At 44.8% G+C, this 11,573-nt stretch overlaps 1 pseudogene across 1 annotated transcript; it reads left to right on the forward strand.

The window, feature by feature from the left end:
- The first annotated feature begins 529 nt into the window (after window positions 1-529).
- Window positions 530-10,957, forward strand: LOC309890636 (zinc finger CCCH domain-containing protein 11A-like; annotated as a pseudogene). The gene is made up of 10 exons: window positions 530-583; window positions 784-903; window positions 1,683-1,806; window positions 2,237-2,439; window positions 3,065-3,184; window positions 3,690-3,748; window positions 5,155-5,319; window positions 6,132-6,191; window positions 6,426-6,524; window positions 9,781-10,957. The product of its transcript is annotated as a zinc finger CCCH domain-containing protein 11A-like (transcript).
- Window positions 10,958-11,573: the final 616 nt, after the last annotated feature.

The following is an 11,573-nucleotide window of genomic DNA, read 5'->3' on the forward strand; positions in this document are numbered from 1 at the left end:
AACTTTGCTGAGGTTGTCCAGGTAGGTGAAATCGAAGACCCACAGGGCCTGGAACGTGCTGTTTAATGCGTCCTAACTGTGTTCTAGAGAAGTTATTTGTAGCCATAGTTGATTATTGACTTGCATGTATCATCAGGTGGTTTTTTAAGGAGTGACTCCGTTTTCAGGCTTCCAGATGTGCTCCAGGTCATATTATTGAGGATGTGGAAGAGAACGCTTGCTGACAAAGCTCCTGGCAGCTTTACAGAACTTTAATATTTAGTTAGTTCATGTAACAGCTGATTTCAAGGCTTTGCTCTCCTTGAGAGACTGATAACTTGATTTGATTAACTGAAGAAAGCTGGAAAAATGTTTGTTCCTCATTATTTTTCACTTGTTACTTTCTTTCGGGTTACTTTTAAAAAGAAGATTTCACTGATCACAAGCCAGTAGAAGACTTTCAGCCCAAGCAAGGGTGAAGACAGCTCTCTCCAAGAGCAGAGGAAGTCCCTGTGGAGAGAACCCGAGCTTGTTAGCAGAACTCGTCGGCATGTCTAAACAAGGAGACGATTGCTACTTCTATTTCTATTCTACCTGTAGCAAGGTATGGCTGGCTTTCCTTTGCTTTGCTTTTTTTCCCCCTTTTTTTCAGGAAGGAGTAGATTAGGAGGAGGAAGCACACTGGTCTTTGGTTAACTTGAGAACCAGATAGATTGTGAATTCAGTTGTAGCACCATTAGGCAGCAGCATGGCCATTTTTGAGGCTGTACTCTATTTTCCTTGTTGGTTTCCTTTTGGTTCCAGGGAGACAAATGTGCCTACCGCCACTGCGAAGCTGCTCTGGGCAATGAGACGGTCTGCAAGCTGTGGCAGGAGGGTCGTTGTTTCAGGAATGTCTGCCGATTCAGACACATGGAAATTGACGTGAGTGCCTAACAATGTGTTCTCAAAATAAATCCACAAAAGCATTTTTCAGTGCCGTAGGTGTACTGATTGCGCTTTTGCAGGATAGATTTGTTTGCTTCAAAATCATACTGGTTTCTGTTACCAAGAGAGGGGGTGGGAGGAAGCAGAGGGAAATAAAATCAATGCCTTAGGTATGTCTTAGCAAGATATTTGTTTATTTTTTTTTATTAGATGCTGACAGTTTTCTCAAGAGATGCAGAATAGCTGTTAAATAGACTGCTAAAACGTGCTGGAGCAGGGGGGTAATAAACAGGCTGTTCTATCCTCATGGGAGCAGGCTTGATAATGAACTATCAGGTGTCTTCTGACCCACAGTCCTTCAGATAACGCTGTTGTAGCTGCCTGGGGTAGGAAGTGGGGAAAGTTAAAGGTGCAGCAGAACTAAGTCTCCAAGAAGTAGTTCTAGACAGGGTTAACCTAGGCAATTTCAGATGTTCTTTTTCCCTCTGAATAATCCTAGTATAATCCTAGGTGTATTAGTTTAAGCCACCCTCAAGTGATGTCTGAGAGTGCCTGTCTTCTCAAACTGAGTGATGACCAAACTAAATGTGCATAGTGGTTACAGCTTATGCAAACTTTGTGAATATGCCCAGAAATACTACACTTAACTGAGAAACTGACCTTTGGAATGCTGTTTCAGCACTGTGTTGTGACAGCTGTCACGATCTGGAGCTGTGCATCTCTTTGCAAGCCTCAGGTGCATGTTATCACGAGCTTTTCTTTCTTTCTGTCTTCAGAAAAAGCGCAGTGAGATTCCTTGCTACTGGGAGAACCAGCCGGGAGGCTGTCAGAAAGCCAACTGTGCTTTTCATCATGCAAAGGGACGTTACATCGATGGACAATTCTTACCACCAAGCAAGAGTGAGTTTAGGTCCTTTTTCTTTAAGCGCTGAAGAATTAATTTTGAGTATTACTTAGTGGGTGCCAATCCTGTAGGGGGCGTCAGGTAACTGTTCATTTGTGAGGGCAGGAAAAGGTCTGCAGTCATAGGTGTACTGCACCGAGTGTACTGCTGGTGTTTGTTTTCTGCTTTCGTGCTCAGCTTCTCTTTGCTTTGTGTGATGTTTGCCTTGCAGTTTGCTTCCTGTTGTTTCCGCTTTTGCTGGGTGGTAGGGAGATGTGTTGTTGTTGGAAGGGAAATCATTGTTCACGGTGTAAGCAGTGATGGGATGGGCAAAAGGAGATGCTGAATTCGTTGTCTGTGCGGGTTATCTGCCTTTGCTACCATCTCTTTGCATTGTGGTCAAAGTTTTAAACTGCCATATTACCGATGATCCTCCTCTTCCTCTAGCTACACTGCCAAGTCCGCCTGAGTGCGCGGACGATGATCTGAAAGTGGCTCAGATGTCACTGCAGCAAAACAAACTTTCTGTCCAGTCAAATCCCTCTCCACAGCTAAGGGGGTGACGAAAGTGGAAAACTCTGAAAATGTCCCAAGCCCTACACACCCTCCAGTTGTAATCAATGCTGCAGATGATGATGAAGATGATGATGGTGAGCATGTTTTGGTTCTTGGAAGGAATTTGTGCTGTAAATGATTGTGTAAATCTTTGTTTCTTGAAGGAATTTGTGCTGTAAATGAATGTGTTAAATCTTTGGTTCTTGAAGGAATTTGTGCTGTAAATGAATGTGTTAAATCTTTGGTTCTTGGAAGGAATCTGTGCTGTAAATGAGTGTATAAATCACAGATGACCTGAGGTCTGACTAGCGATAGGGCAGGCAGTCTGGCCAGGTCACTGGTGGCTTTGTCTGGCAGTCAGTGGACAGAAGCTGAAACGTTGGAGGAAAGCTTAGAACCACTCCTGGCTTTAGCTGGTCTTTTGTGTAAAGTTCTATGTGAAACTAGGAAGGAAATTTCTTTTTTCTGTCTGAAGAGCAATGTGTTGTGTAGTAGTTAAAGCTGCAGAGAGAATCTAGAGTCCTAGATGTTTTGTCCTAGTGTATTCTACTTAGGAGTTCATCAGGTCAGTGTAGCTGTTTAAAAAAAACCAAACAAACAAACAAAACAAAACAGCAACAAAGTTTTTTATATGAACCATGGGCTGAAGTGTCACTGCATGAGCTACGTAATCATGACCAACCTGGTCTATGCATAACTGAATCGATTTTTCCCCTTCAGACCAACTTTCTGAGGAAGGAGAAGAAACTAAAACTCCCGTCCAGCATCCAGCTGCGGAAGGCAAAAATGGGTTACGGGTGATTTCCACTCGGAAAGGCAGTTCTATTACTACTAAACAAGGTATGCCAGCACCTTAGTAGGATAAATCAGAAGAACTTGACAGTTAAGTCAAAAGCAGCGTGGTGTAAAAACACAACAAAATGTAGGGGTGCTGAATGGAGTCGGTTATTTCCATGATCTCATTTCTGCCATTAATACCATCATGTGCCCATTGGGTCAGAAAGGTGAACTCCTTTTCTTTACTTTTGGAGAACAAAACAGGGCCACAGCATGGAGTTTAAATGGCTGCACGTGCAGCCTCGCAACCACTGCTGATAAGCCATATCTAACGATAGAGGGATCTAATATTGTGTAAATGGATTAAAATTAAAACTACATTTTGAACCCTGAAGGATGAAAGGAGGGGCAAAATGCCATTGGTTCTATGGCTCTTTCACTTGTGAGGAGTGTTGACAGGCTTTATTCGAAATACTTCAGAAAGTTCCTGAGCGCTAAGAAGCCTGAGGACCTGTGGTCCTCAGTGAGTGCCTCTAAGCCTGTCTCATGAACTGTTTCCTGTTTTCAGAGGGCAATCTGAATTTTGGAATAAAAACACTTGAGGAAATCAAATGGCAGAAGATGAAGGAAAAAAATAAGAGACACGGTGGTGAGTTAATATTGCCTACTTTCTTATCCTGTTCACGGCAGGTGATGGTGACTGGGAGCTGCTTGAGGGACAGACTTCCATTTTTAGCTGGGGGCATAAAGCAACCTGATTCTCAGCCAGCTGGTATTCTAAATGGGAGTCCAAAGGGCAACCAGAGGCAAATTAGTCACCTCTCTTCTTTACATGCTCTGCTTGCTGTATTTTTGACAGTAACAAATCATTTAAAGTTTTTTGTTCTTTGTGATAGTTTTTTATGTTGGGTAAACTTCCTTATGTTTTGGTTGCTCTGAACAGAAGGTTCTTCAAGATCTTCTCTTCGTCCCGTTGATTCTATGATTTTTCCTGCTCCAGAAGAGGAAAATGTCCGGACAGTGGTGAGAACTGTGACAGTGTCTTCCAAGAAAGGTAATAATGAATGCTTTTGTTTTGATTTCATTACTCCTAAACTGGAGGGTTAAGCAATAATTAAAACAATTCACCCATGTTAGCCTTCTGGTGCTGCCTTCTGTTCAAAACGTGCTTTTATGCTTAAAGTCCCTGGTTGTACTGGAAAGATTTGGTGCTCAGGTTAAGTGCAGTGGCAGGAGAAAAAAAAAAGTGTCAGTATGCCAATAGGGGGGTAACTGAAAAACAGAAGAGTAACGAGAAGAGCGAGCTGTAGAAGCCAGTGCTATATAAGAAGCAATTTCTGAAGCATTAAAGAGGCGTACAGTGGCAGGTGTGGACACAGTATGACAGGAGTTTGTGTATAAATTGTTTAGAGCTGTGCAAATGCCTTTTAAAGGGAAAAAAGTGTGGAAGTACTTTTACTCGTAGACATTCACCTTAGAAAGGAATATTTCTCAGCATTTGCACCTAAGAATATTCTGCTTGCTTATGCAGCTTTGTTCTGCACAAAGTATAGGTGTCAAGCAGACTCAGATTCACTCTCTACTATCTCAGCTGGAATTTGAAGCAAGCACTGAGACTATTAATATTTTTTTTCCATGTTAATTATAGTTAAAATATGAGTTTGTGTGGTCTAGCTGTCAAAACAGTGTCTGACTAGGGTTTTTTGGACATGGGCTAACAGGATAATATTTCTGTTGGCTACTGGTTTCTGTGAAATAGAAAAAAAAATTCCCTTTTGTTTTAGGGGAGGAACCTGTGGTTCGAGTAGATCTTGCTGATAGACAAGGAAAACGGAAAGCCTCCGCGGGTGAGAACTTTTTACGAGCTGTTACGTAGGTGCTGCCTTCTATATATGACTGCATTAAAGAGTATTTGTGATGTATGAAGGGAAAATACATTGCAGTGGAGATCTGTGTTGACGGCAGAAATGGAAAAAAAAAAAATAAATCATTTAGCAGCTGAAAGGCAATTCTATGAAAATATGCTTGAAAAAGAGAAGCTTATTGTTGACTGTTCTCAAACCTTCCTGCAAAGAAAAGTTCTTACAATATTCCTTGTTTTCTCTGAAGATGATGTAGGCAGCCTTCCAGTGAAGCGCAGCCTTGCTGAAAGGCTGGGGAAGAAGGTAGAGGCTCCGGGAAATGCTGACAAAGCACCCAAGAGAGAGACAGGTACTAAACGGGCATCTGGATTGGATTCCTGGGTTTCGTATTTAGTCTTTCTGTTTGTCCTTTTCCAGTGATGTTTCTTTTTGCATGTTGGCTGAGGTCGTAATCACTGGGATTCAAAGTTACCTTTCCTGTCTTGTTTTGAAATGTGAACCTGAAGTTGACATTATGCAGCCTCCCTAATTCGTTCTTTTTCTGTTTTGCAGTTCGAGTTCCCAAGTCTCTGAAGGACAGGCTGGGATTACCTCCTAAACAGACCAGTACTGAGAGAGGTAACAGCTAGATCTTAAATATGCTTTCTCCTCCTTCCTTTCCACGAACTTGGACTGCTTTCATACATCCCTACAAACTAATTTAAACGAAAACAAAGAACTGACGCCTCTTGGTTGAGTGCTGAAGCTCTTCTGACAGCCACTATCAGAACTCTGGCTCTAGGTGTGTGTTTATTTTCTACTTGTGCCTTGTCGAGGTTTTTAGCTGCTTCTGTGAACCGTTACGTACAATTAGAATAGAACCACTGCCAGGAGCAGGAATTTGAAATGCAGTCTGAAAAAGTAATAAAGTAAAGCAGCATTTCTGTGTAGCAGTTCTCTCTGGATAGGGCTGGTCTTCAAAATACAAGTGGCTCAGAGGAGGAGGAGAATGTTGTTCTAAGGATATTGTTCTAAGATGCATTATTGGGAACGCTCAAGATGAGTTTTCCTTAGTGCTCTGACAAATTTTGGAGACTTAAAATATTGCTGGACTCTCTTTAAATGTTGGTGCTTCTCCTCATTTCTTGATGATGACAGGGAAGGCTGCTAAGCCGATGGGAGAGATCCATGTGAAAACACTGGAGGAAATCCGTCGTGAGAAAGCTCTTCAGAGACGCGAACCTCAAGCCAAAGCCGAGGCTGAAGGGCACGGTAAAACTGAAGATTCCAGCGCAGGGGCAAGAGCTGCTCGTGCAGGTCGCATGCAAACTTTCTCTGAAGCCTTGTCTGAAAAAAAGAATAATCGCTTGGTAGAAGAGAAGAAAAAAGCAGGAGAATGCCATAGCAAGAGCAAAATTCAGGGTGAGTCCAAGAAGCAGCTCGCTCTGTCCGGGCCCAGCAAAGGGCAGGCGAAGGAGCCGGCAGGAAAAGTCAAGCCAGAAGGAGAAGTGCGTGTTAAAACCTTGGAAGAAATAAAGCGTGAGAAAGCTCTGCGGATGCAGCAGAGTGAAGGAGATGTGCCAGCTCCCTCAGCACAACCCGGACCTGCCCCAGCAGAGCAGAAATCTTTATGGAGCACAAAACTAACAGGTAATAAGATGCTTTAATGCCTGCCCCAGTGAGGTGCTTCCCATATTGAGCAAGTTCAGTTTGCTCAGGATCTGCTTCATGGATAAATGCTGAATGGCTTGCACATTGTAGCCTTTCTCTCTCTCTCTCATGGGACACAAGGAAATAAATGCACAAAGGAAACAAGTACCCAGCTTTCTTTATTTCTGCCGTTGACAACACTTTTTTTTGTCTTTTTTTAAAGCACCTGAAAAAGAAGAAAAGAAGGCAGTGGAATTGAACCGGCCTTTTCCTAAACTTTCCTCTGGACCTGATGTACAGGTGAGTCCTCTGTGAAGACACACATACATTCGTACAATTTCTGATAATTCTGACAAGTTTTGTTACTCACCGTGTGCCACCCTCTTGAGTGTGTTCTTACCCTTCAGCAGCTGGTAGGAGCTGCAGTGCAGTCTAAATCCTATCGCCAGCAGCATTTCCAGACAACTCTGTAATCCTCAAACTTGGAATCAGTCTGTTTATACCACAGCAAGAAAGAAACCCTGTTAGCACCAGCTGAAATCTACACAGTTAACGTGGAGGGAATTCTTTTTGTTCTTACTGACTTGATCTGTCAGACATGAAGGATTTAATACAGAAGGCCAGAGTTCTGTGTTCAAGGAAATCAATCTGTCAGTGGATACTGTATAGGGGAACTTGTATGACTTTCTGCTGCTTAAAAAGAATGTGATAAATAGATGTACAGCAGAACACCCTAGCTGTTTAAAGAAGCTTGCCGTAGTGGATATTGCAGATATGTGAGACTGCGTCCATAGTAAAGCATGGCTCTTGTTACAGGCAGAATTTTATGGGAAAACAAACAAACAAACAAACAAACAAAAAAAACAACAGTAACCTGAACGAGATTAATATGCTGTTCCACATCAAGACCATTTTGGAGGGATTGCTGATCAGATTTTCTTAACGAAATCTCCACGGATTTTATTTATTTTTTTTGTCCTACTCATGCACTACTTTTCTTTCCTTCTAGCCCACTCAGCAGAGTGGAACTCGTAAATGTCCAGAGAAGAGCTTTGAAGAGAGACGGTGGGAGAAGTGGCAACAGAGAGAACAACAAGAGAAGCTTCGGCAGGAGGAAGCTGCTGTCAAATCTACTGCTGGCTTCTGTAATACTGAACCAGCAGGGAAAGTGGCAGCTCAATTTCAGGGCCAGGAAGCTAAAAGTAAGTGTTGAAGGTTAAGAGTTACTTAGGTTGTCTTCTGAAATACAGACAGAAGATGACAATTCTCATGCTGTAACTCTGGCTGGGTGCATTTTGCCACGCAGTGCTACGAAGCGAAGGGTGTACTTTCTTTTTCTTAGTTTGTTTCTTTTCCTGCCAGCCAGATGTTAGGTAAGGAACGGGAGACTAGAAAATGCCACTACAAATGTGGACTTTGTAGAACAACTTAACTGTGGGACATCACTGCAAGGGAGAGGAAGCTGGTACAAGAGTTGCATACACTCTTGTCCTACTATAACTGCTGCTTTTTCCTTTCCTAGCGGGAGCAGGACTTTAAATATAAAAGCTGTCTATATTTGTGAACCTAGCTTGCACTTAGGATTGCTATGTGTCTGAGGTTTCCCTTGTCCTGGATTATTATTTACTGTAGCTCTTCGGTTTCTTTGTTCCTTTGTATGGCTTGTTGGTAGACAGAGTTTACTATGTGGAAAAGATTCCTGAGAATCCAGGCAATGGCGGTGTAATTGTGCTGGCCAAATGCATTTAAGTGTGTAGAAGGACTGTGGAAATGATTAAGAGAACCTGGATTTTTCCTGAGGCAGAGCAAGACTGTATCAGTTCTCTCTTCCTTTTACTCTAGCCAACTTTATGACATCTGCGAAGCCTTCGCGTGGGAAAGTCACTTTCCCCAAGAAGAAGGCACTGAAACGTAAGGCACCTGGGAGTTACCCGTCTGCCATAGCAGCTGTGGAACTACAGACTGCCTTTGATGCTGACATGATGGGACCTCCAGCCAGAAAAGCAGCCATGGTAAGGCCAGGGGCTAATGCAGCGATGGATCCCTTGTTAAATTTCTACCCTCCTCTATTTGAAAAGGTGGAAAACTCAAACGTTCTGCAGGCCTTCTGTTTCCTTAGAAATCCAGTAGCTGTCTCCAGGATGCTTGTAGAACCCTTCTGTATTTATGAGATGAATGGCACTCTTTAACCGGTACTCTGATGCTGTGATTTCTCTGGTGTGGGGGATTTTGTCCATTAATGCCATGTTCTTAAAAGACACCAGATCGTGAGTAACCTCCAGGTGAATGTGAACTTTCTTCAGGAGCACCTTGGTTTTGTATTTTGGCCACGGCTCCGCAATGCCAGAGGAGAAGCAGTGTGGAGGAAAAAGCTATTAAGGAATCTTTTACCCATGTGTCATAAATACTGTTTTGCTGCTTTCTAGGGTGTTTCAGACGTGCCGGAGCACGTCCCAGCCATCAGACTTGAAGAAAATCCCCAAAACAGGTGACAACCCCAACTTGTTCTTTTTCTTAATCAGTGTATATCCCCAGGGAAACATAAGTTCTGTCACATGTGGGAAAAAATGAGGGTTCTGAGATAATTGAAGCCAAAATCCATCAAAGGAATAAGTCACCTGAAACCACTTTCTAGCAGCTAGCAGGATTGCTTAATTAGGCTTTCTTGAAATGCTGCAAGTCAGCACAGCTTTCCGGTGACTTCTTGGGTTGTCTGAATACCTGAACGAGGATGAGGTGAAGTTCTACTTCCTCGTGAGGTGATAGATGATGAGTAGTGTCCTCTGCCTTTTGGTCCTCAAGAATGCCACCTCAACTCCAGGTGCCCTGGCTTCACAGATAAACCCCCAGACTGAAAAATGTACCTGGTAACACATTGGGCTCTAAATGTAGCCCTGGGTTGATTGATAACAATCCCTGTGTAAGATTGAAGCATAGGAGGGCTTGCCTACAGTTTTAAGAGCCGGTTTGCAGGAAAAGGATTTCCCGTTAAGAAATGGCATATCCTGATTGTTCTTTCTTGCTCTCCCAAGACCTGAAGTGCGTCTTGGAAGCCCGGAAAGATTTGAGGAGCAGATGGAGATGGATCTCGAGACCTCGACCTCAGCTTCTTCCCAGCCAGAAGAGGCACGGACACGCTGGCTGAGTTCCACAGGGAACGTGCCCTTACCTGCGGATGAAGATTTTGAGAAGCTACTTTGGGAAATCTCAGGAGGCAGACTGGAAGCCGAAATCGACTTAGACCCAGGGAAGGACGAGGATGACCTCCTCCTTGAACTCTCCGAGATGATTGACAGTTGAACTGCGTAGTCCTAGGGTATAATTAAAAAAAAAATAAAAATTAAAACTGTTCTTCTTGTTGGATACCCCGAGGTGATCCTTTTTCTAACTGAGGCTTTGCAATGAGACTTAAAGCACAGTCCGAAGTGGTAGAAATTGGCAGGATCTGCGCTCAGTTGTCCTAAATTTCCCTGCTGGTCAGAGTTAAGGTCTTGTGCATCCATTCTGTAACTATAGGTGGTTACCTTCGATATCGAGAGGACAAAGCACTTCTTTTGGCACAGAAAGATCTCCATTGGCACGCCATGGTGGCTGCAAATCGATCTTCTGATGGAGCGATGCTCTGAAGGCTTAAATGTAAAGCTTCTTCCTTCCTCCGCCCTTGGCACAACTCGATGTTGGGCACATTGTGAAGCTTCGGTGTTCTGATTTCTCGGACAGTTGATAGCCAAATCCTGGAGTTACTATGTCAACTCTTGACTTTTACTCGTGTATGCCATTGTTTTGACTGTACCCGTGTCAGATGATGAAGCTGTAGGGGTGGGAGGGAGCAGAATCGTTGTTCCAGTGTGTTGTGGACCAAACTTGCTGCCAGGAATGGGGGTGGGGGTCAGCCCACCCAGCCTTCCTTTCAATTATCAGGGAGGATCAAATGGTGAAAAGCAGCAGCTCTGCCATGCGGCTCCACTACCCCCACTCCCTTCTCTTGTGCTATACCAAAGTTCCCCCAGGCTTTGGTTGGTGCTTTTTGCCTGTGTGAGGACTCCGGGGCGAGCAGTCGGGACTCTGCCGCAGTCACAGGGTCGATGAAGGGTTGTTTAAGTGCCTCTTGGTTTTAAAACTTGCTCCCCTGAGCTGCTGGCTCTGCTGCCTGCTACAGCAAATGTTCGGGTGCCATCAGCATCGCACTTGGGCGTGGGCACTGACCCTGCGGAGGACAGAGCTGAGATTCGGGTGTATTGTGTACCCTGCCACCAGCCATCGTTTTTTTTCCCCTAGCAGATCAATTTTGAATTATTTTCCGAACTTTTCGCGGCACGGTAGGCACTTCCCGCTATGATTTGTGAAGCTGTGGGGGCCCTCAGGCATTTGCTGCTGGCAGAGGAAAAGCGCTTGTCGAATTTGTTGTAAATACTTAATGTTTGGACAAAACCACGCGTCTCTGTGTGTGTGTGTGTGTGTGTGCTGTGACGCCCCGGCCCCACCAGGGAAAACCTCCGCCAACGAAACTGCTGCTGGAGCTCACGCAGGCCTTCATCGTGCCGAAGGACTTCACGGGGACTTCTGGCGGCTCAGAAATGGGGGAGAAAAAGCAAACTCAGGAGGAGGAGAGCTCAGAGACTGCGCCCACCTGCCCTCGCTTTCCCTTCACCCCAAGAAGCCCTGTTCTACTATCAGCCTTCGCCTCTTCTGGCTGCGGTGCTGGGAGCGGGAGCGGCGAGGCGGCAGCAGCCATGGCGTACCGCGGGCAGGGCCAGAAGGTGCAGAAGGTGATGGTGCAGCCCATCGTATCCTTCCTGCGGCTGGGGGGTGCCGGGGAGGTGGGTGGGGGGCGGCTCGGACCTCAGGGGGCTCGGCCCGGGCCTTGAGGCCTTGTCGCGGGGCCCTGAGGCCTCGCTGTGGGGTTTGGGGCCTTGTCCCGAGCCCGGAACTGTCGTCCCCGTGCTGAGCCCTTAACGCAG

This window comes from Aythya marila, assembly GCF_965140915.1.
Source record: "Aythya marila genome assembly, contig: HAP1_HAP1_SCAFFOLD_280, whole genome shotgun sequence".
In the NCBI taxonomy this organism is placed as follows: domain Eukaryota; kingdom Metazoa; phylum Chordata; class Aves; order Anseriformes; family Anatidae; genus Aythya; species Aythya marila.